This window comes from Nicotiana tabacum, chromosome 16, assembly GCF_000715075.1.
Source record: "Nicotiana tabacum cultivar K326 chromosome 16, ASM71507v2, whole genome shotgun sequence".
NCBI lineage: Eukaryota > Viridiplantae > Streptophyta > Magnoliopsida > Solanales > Solanaceae > Nicotiana > Nicotiana tabacum.
In genome coordinates this window covers 52,401,025-52,408,590 of record NC_134095.1, presented here as the reverse complement: position 1 = coordinate 52,408,590, position 7,566 = coordinate 52,401,025, and positions in this window count along the sequence as shown.

Here is a 7,566-nt window from a genome sequence, read left to right as displayed (position 1 = left end):
TTGATACGTGAAGTCAAGCGATAGTATGTTGGATCCACTTACAAAACTAGAGCCAGCCCTTTCGTCAAAATGTCTACAATCTGCTCCTTAGTGTTGGCATGTGGCGACAACTCTATCTAGAAGACCGGGCCCAAGATCTAGGTTCAAGGAGCTCAAACAAAGTCACAATAACAGTTCAATATAGTCAAATAAAACTTTGGTCCATTCTCGTAATGCAACAATCTATATCAGTGTTTTAATTAAATGAAATTTATCTAAGTTTGAAAACATTTATAAGCGAGATAGATTGCTCAATAAAAACGCTTATGTTAGACGTAATCGCGTTAACAAGTGAAAAAACGAGAAAGTAAGAAAAATTACGTAGCTTAACTATTTAGAAAACGAGCAATAAATGCACAACTTTGATATGTAATCTAGTCGCCTGATGTCTTTCTCCAACGCTAATAAGATGTAAATTTTAATTGCGTGTAGGATAAAATATAGGGTTAGCAAAAATATTGATAATAGCTACTACCTTAGTTCTTACGTTGGCATAAGAAAATTAGTCTCTTATCTATCTATCTATTTATCTATATCTATATCTATATCTATATTATTATAAAAGCACAAATAATTTATGGTAAATGTCGAACGACTAAAATATCCCTAAAATATTGATCGACTTTTATGCCCTTAGTCTTTGTATAATTTAAGGATCTAATTGTAAATTTTCAAATGATGGAATTCTTTTCCAATTTAAACTACACATACACTAATCCTACAAAGTTGATCCTACTTGGATTAGAAAAGTACATCCATATTTTTTTTAAAAAAGAATTATTGTTCCTAATTACAACAAATACGTAATTTTGTAGGAGAATTGGAGATCCCTACTTGGAGTGCTTTCCTTCTTTCTTATTTACATTAGGAATTTTAAGAACTCTTTTTTACCTTTTTATTGTGTAAGGAACTTCATATAAATTTCATTTATTCTTGAAAAGTGATTTGTTTTTATTTACGTGTTAGGAATTTTTTTGTAAATACTACTATTTTTTCTTCGAATAAAATATCATGATTTCTTCTTGAATAGGTATTTTCCTATTTCAAGATAGGATATTTGGAAAGTTCGTTGATATCTTTTATTTATTTTGCTAGGAACTTACGGAATGTAAAATTCACGTGCTTTTTAACTAGACAATGGATTAATCAAAATTTGAGTTGAATTTAGAGATTGGATTGATCAGGATTGGAGTTAAATTATTTTTTAGCAGTAGTAATATAATTTTCTTTTGAATATTTGTATAGTTAAGAATTCATATTTTATTAAATATGACTTTTGTAATAATTAATATAGGATAATGTGCAACACAAAAAAATTACCAACAGAAGGTATGAATGACTAAATGCCCTTTCTATTTATGGTTATTGTTTGTATCTTGAGTAAATATCATTTTCATATTTCTGAATCGTTAAGGTTTAATTAAATCAGAGAAAATTATTGAATCAGAAAAATAATATTAAGTATTGTTGTATTCTTTAAGTGATTTTATAAATTTAATTGCACAATTGTATAATTTCATAATATTTAGTTCTATTTTGTTCTTTCATTATACCAAAACATTATTAATTTATTCATTTGGATTGTATATTATATCTTTTTTTGTTCTAATGAAACAAATTATTAAACTTTGTACATATTGAATTTCGTACATATTCAATTGCAATTAGTTTTAGAATATTATGCGTTTGTTATTTTTTGTATGCGTTTCATAATATTTGACATAAGATATCCGTGCATCGCACGAACGTAGAGACTAGTACTATATTAAAAGCACGAAGGCCTTTAGCGAGATGTCGTTCCCCTTTTATACCCTTTAAAATTAAATTTCACTTTAGACAAAATAGTCATTTAACTTATTTCCTTATAGTTAGGAGTTTGAAATTATTGCTTTTCAAATCTTACCTTATTTTAACTATATAGAAAATCGTAATATTTAGTACTTCAAATCAATTAAAATTCTACCATATATAAATTCTTTCATTATTGAACGATATAACATATTTATGGTAAAAGTAAGGGGAAAAATCAAAACATCAACGAGCTAGGAAAAGATCAAAAGGATTTTAAAATAGTTAAAAAATTTGACATCGGTCCACATTACTACTTCACCTTTTTATTTTGATCATTTTAGAGAATGCAAATTCATGTTTATTTTCTTTTTTTACGTCCATGACTATTATACTAAAGTTTCTCCTAAATATGATGTTTTATTATATTACACATTTTCACTCAGTTATAAAAGTTAATCAACCCTAGATTTTTCTTGAATTATGTCAATTGTATTAAATTAGGATTTTACGCCTTTGAGTTATATAATGTGGATAGTATGATTTTATTTTTTTTCATTCACAAAATCATGACAAATATCCAATCTTTCCTATTTGAATTATGTAAAAGTTATAAATTAAAATCAACTATAATTTTACTTATTATAAAATATTTTTTTAGTTAAACAATATAACTTAACAATAATTTCTTCCATATTGTTTTTAAATTTAATATATGAACTATAATAAATTTTACTGTTTCTACTCAAATAGTTCATCAATTTTTATTTAATATTTGAAAACTACACTCAACAATTTGAACAAATAACTAAAAAAATTAAAGTGTGTGTGTGCGCGAGAGAGAGAGGCGGTTGGCGAAAGTCAATAGCATTAACAACTCTACAAACACAAAGATCCAAAAGTAAAATTGTGGCTACATTTTCAACTATTTGAAATATAATGCTTATTAGATCGATAAAAATATAACTAAAATTAAATATTTCAAATGAAAATTTTGGTAAATTAGAAACAAACAATATATATTGGTATTCAAAATTGATTATGGCATTCTCGTGAGATGTGAAGGAAGAAGTTATGGATTTATCAAAATCGGGGTTAAGTGTATGTGTTGTTTAATTATGTTTTTCATAAATATTTTATTTTAGAGTTTTATCCGATGAGTGTTTGCATTAAATTTTATTTTATAATCAACAGACTATTTTATTTATATAATATTTTAAAATAGTGTATTTACTGATTTGAATACACGCGCAAAGCGCGTACCCTAAGACTAGTATAACAATATATAGGATAATATACTCTCCAAATTTAATAGGCGTTGTATCTCTATTCACTCTATTTGATCGGCCTTTCCATTCCATTAATTTATAATTTGTCTTTTAAGAAAAATGAAGAGTTTTCTGAGACCACACATGTACCTACTATGTCATCAGTCTATAGCTAAAAGTTAAGTAGGCGTTTAGACATAAGAATTGTAAATTTTTTTAAAAAAAGTAAAAATTTTCTCAAGTGAAGATGGTATTTGAAAATTAGAGGTGTGTTTAGATATGAATATAATTTTGGGTCGTTTTTGAATTTTGTGAGTGATTTGAATGAATATTTTAAAAAATAATTTTATCGAGTTTTTCAAATTTTCGAAAAATTTCAAAATTCATCTTCAAGTGAAAATTAAAAATTTTATGGCCAAACACCAATTTCGAAAACAAGTAAAAAAAATTCGAAAAAAGTGAAAAAATTCTTATGTCCAAACGAGTTCTAAGAAACTAATCAAACATCGAATATATGTAAATGTGCCGATAACGATGAACATTAATCTCAGCTAATAGATATTACCGATATGGATTTTACTTTCATTATGAATGTTGTTCTTCGTTAAGAGTCTGTTTGGCCAAGCTTTTGGGAGACCAAATGTATTTTTTTTTGTCACAAAAAATACTTTTTGAAAAATTTAAGGTGTTTACCCAAAATGAAAAAGTACTTTTGAGCAACAGCAAAAACATCTTTTCTGCTTTTGGGGAGAAGCTACAAATTGTAGCTTCTTCCAAGAAGTAAAGCAAAAACAGAAGCAGAAAAATAATTTATTCAAGACAAAACCAACCTTACAATAAATTTATATTTTTCAAATTATTCCTTATTAATTTAATATTTTTCTTTTCCTTTTCTTTTTCCTTTTTCTTTTTATTTCCACTATACATTTCTTCACTTTTTATTTTAGCCATATTTTTATTCTCTTTCTCCTAATCCTACGAGTAGAGAATTTAAATTTATATTGAATGATGTATTTTGATATATTTAAATTATCATGGAAACAATAAGTAATATCAAACACTCAATATTATTACTTTGGAATAATTATATTTTATATTGACTGGAATTTTAATTTATATTTTTACTTTATATTTTATATTTTAATTGACTTCTTTTATAATAAATATTAAAAAATATTGTAAATAATACTAATGGCAAATTGAACCTTTACTGCATTTTTTATAATTTAATTCATAAAAGTAATTTTTAAAAGATTGGCCAAACACAATGAGCTTGTAAAAAGTACTACTCAAACGAATTGACCAAACAAGAAAAGTACTTTTTAAAATAAACAGTTCTTGACAGCTTGGCCAAACGGGCTCTAAGTTAGCTTGAGTGCTAAGGAATTATAATGTCTTTAGACAACTTTCGTCAAGTGATTTTTGTGACGACCCGGTCAGTCGTCTCATGAGTTACCGCTCCGTTTCCCCTATTTCTACTTCTTTATGCTTTGTTATCCGTATTTCATGTGGGCGAGTTGATTGGTTTGTGTTCGGGGTGGATTTGGTAAGAAATGAGATACTTAGTCTCTTTTAAGAAGGTTTAAGTGGGAAAAGTCAACCGGATATTGACTTATGTATTAGAGGGCTCGGATGTGAGTTCCGATGGTTCGGTTAGCTTCGGGGGGTAATTTATGACTTAAGAGTGTGATCGGAATTGGTTTTGGAGGTCCGGTGTAGAATTAGGCTTGAATTGGCGAAGTTAGTATTTTGCGATTTCCGGTTGGTAGGTGAGATTTTGATCCGAGGGTCGGAATGAATTCTGAGAGTTGTTGTAGCTTTGTTATGTCAATTGTGATGTGTGTGCAAAATTTCAGGTCGTTCAGACGTGGTTTGGTTGGGGGTTTTATCGAAAGCGTATTTTTGAAGTTTTTAGAAAACTTAGGCTTGAATTCGATGTGAATTGATGGATTTGGTGTTGTTTGAGGTGTTTTGATGATTGAAACAAGTTTGAATGAGGTTTTAGGATGTGTTGGTGCTTTTGGTTGAGGTCCCGGGGGCCTCGGGTGAGTTTCGGATGGTCAATCGGACCATTTTTTGCTTTGTGAGATTGCAGATTTTGATGTTCAGTGTTGCAGAGTTTTTGGCCTTCGCGATCGCGTAGGCTGTGTCGCGATCACGTAGGAGGAAATTGGAAGGCAAGTAAATTGTCCTTCGCGTTCGCGTTTGGGGTTCACGTTCGCGAAAGGCTAGATGATTGTGCTTCGCGTTCGCATAAGGCTTTTCGCGTTCGCATATAAGAATCTGGGGGTCCAGTGGAATTGCCCTTCGCGTTCGCAGCTGGAGTCTCGCGTTCGCGTAGTTTGGACGGAGAAAGTATCGCGTTCACAACAGGAGTATCACGTTTGCATAGTGTTATTTTGGAAAGTTAAAAAATCGTGCTTCGTGATCGCGAGGCATGGGTCGCGATCGCGATGAATGAATATCAGAACTGGGCAGAATGTTTATAAAATATTTCATCCGCGATTTTGAGCCATTTTTCCTCCATAGCTAAGTATTTTGAGAGCTCTTTGAGGGAGATTGAAGAGGGATTCCAGGAGGATTGATTGGAGGTAAGATTTATGAACCTAAAACGTAATTCTATTGTGAAATTAACCTAGAAATTCATGGAACCTAAGCTAAAAATGGAAGAACTAGGACTTGGGATTTTGAACTTTTGAATTGGGATTTGAAGGACCATTTGAGGTCGGATTCAAGAACTTTTGATATGTACGAACTCGTGGAAGGATAAGGAACCCGTTGATGTAAAAATTTCTGAGTTTCGAGAAGTGGGCCCAGGGCTCGGGTTTTGCTAATTTCAGGATTTTTGATATTTTTCGATTGTTTTCGCTTGGGTTTTGTTCCCTTAGCATATTGTGACGTATTCGTTCTGATTTTGGATAGATTCGACGCACGTGGAGGCCAATTCGAGGGGCAAAGGCATCGCGAGCTAGAGTTGTAGCCGGTTCGAGGTGAGTAGTGATTGTAAATGATGTCCTAAGGGTTTGAAACCCCGAATTGCACATCGTAGTGCTATATTGAGGTGAGACACGCGCTCGATGATGAGTGTGGGGTCGTTTAATACGGGGAATTATGACTTGGTCCGTCCCGATTGATAATTTTACCGTGTATTTGACTGAAACTTATTTGTTATCATTATGATTTGGACTGATTGCCATATTTGGGCTTCGTGCCAATTATTTGAACCCTTCGGGGATTTTTATCACTATTTCCTCACTATTGACATATTACTTGAACTCAGTCCTATTGTTTACTACTATTTTACAAACTCATCCACTTTTATTCAGATTTGAAACTTAAATGATATTTCCAAATGATGTTTTGGGTTGAGGACTACTGTTTTACAAATGCCCGAGGGGCTTGTGATGTTTTTCGGACTGAGTGAGGCCGAGGGCCATATGTGAGGATATACTGAGTGATATGAGGCCGAGGGCCTGAGATACTTTATATGCCACGAGGTGGCTTGAGTGATGTGAGGCCGAGTGCCGAGAGATGCTGCCACGAGGTGGCTTGATATAGCACTTGGGCCGTAAGAGGCCTCTCCGGAGTCTGCACACCCACAGTGAGCGCGGGTACCCATATGATCTAAGAGTGAGCCCGAGGGGCTGATACTGTACTAAGAGTGAGCTTGAGGGGCTGATACTGTTCTAAGTGATTGATATTGTGCCTGAGGAGCGGATTTCTACTTGTTATTTACCTGTCAAATTACATGTTTTACGTGTTTTAAAGGGATTTCATTTGATTTCTTCACTGATTTACCGCTTTAAGTGATTTTACTGCTTTGATATAGAATTGCTTTGTGCCTTTACGTGTTTTCATGCTTTCAGCCATTATTTATAATTATTATTACTGGGTCGGAGTACCCACATTACTCTCTGCACCATATGTGCAGATTCAGGCATCGCAGAGTCCGCTCCTAAGTACTGATCCTCCCAGTCCATGCAGTGATTTGGAGACTACAAGGTGGCTGTTGGCGTCCGCAGCCCTCGTGCCTCCCTTATTTTATCATTCATGCTTTTAGAACTTTTGTACCGGATTCAGTGTTTAGTAGACTTGTATTGGGATTTCTTAGTTGCTCATGACTTGTGACACTGCCGGTTTGGGCTGTGTCAGGAGGGTTTCTACTGTTGTTACCGTTATTTCCGCAATTTATGGTTATCCTATCATGTTTTAGAACTATTTATGGTATTTAACTGTTTAAAAGAGATGTTCTATTTTGGTCTGGCTGGCCTTGTCTTCACGAGAGACGCCATCTCGACCGGGTTCGGAAATTGGGTCGTGACAATTTTACATGTAATCCGCCTATATCTTTGAACTGCATTGAAGTTTGATTTTGAGACAACTAGACTTTAAATACTTTAGGCGAAATACATAAACGGCCCCTTCAAGTTGTCCACAAAGACCAAACAAACACCTCAATTGACCCCTGTAT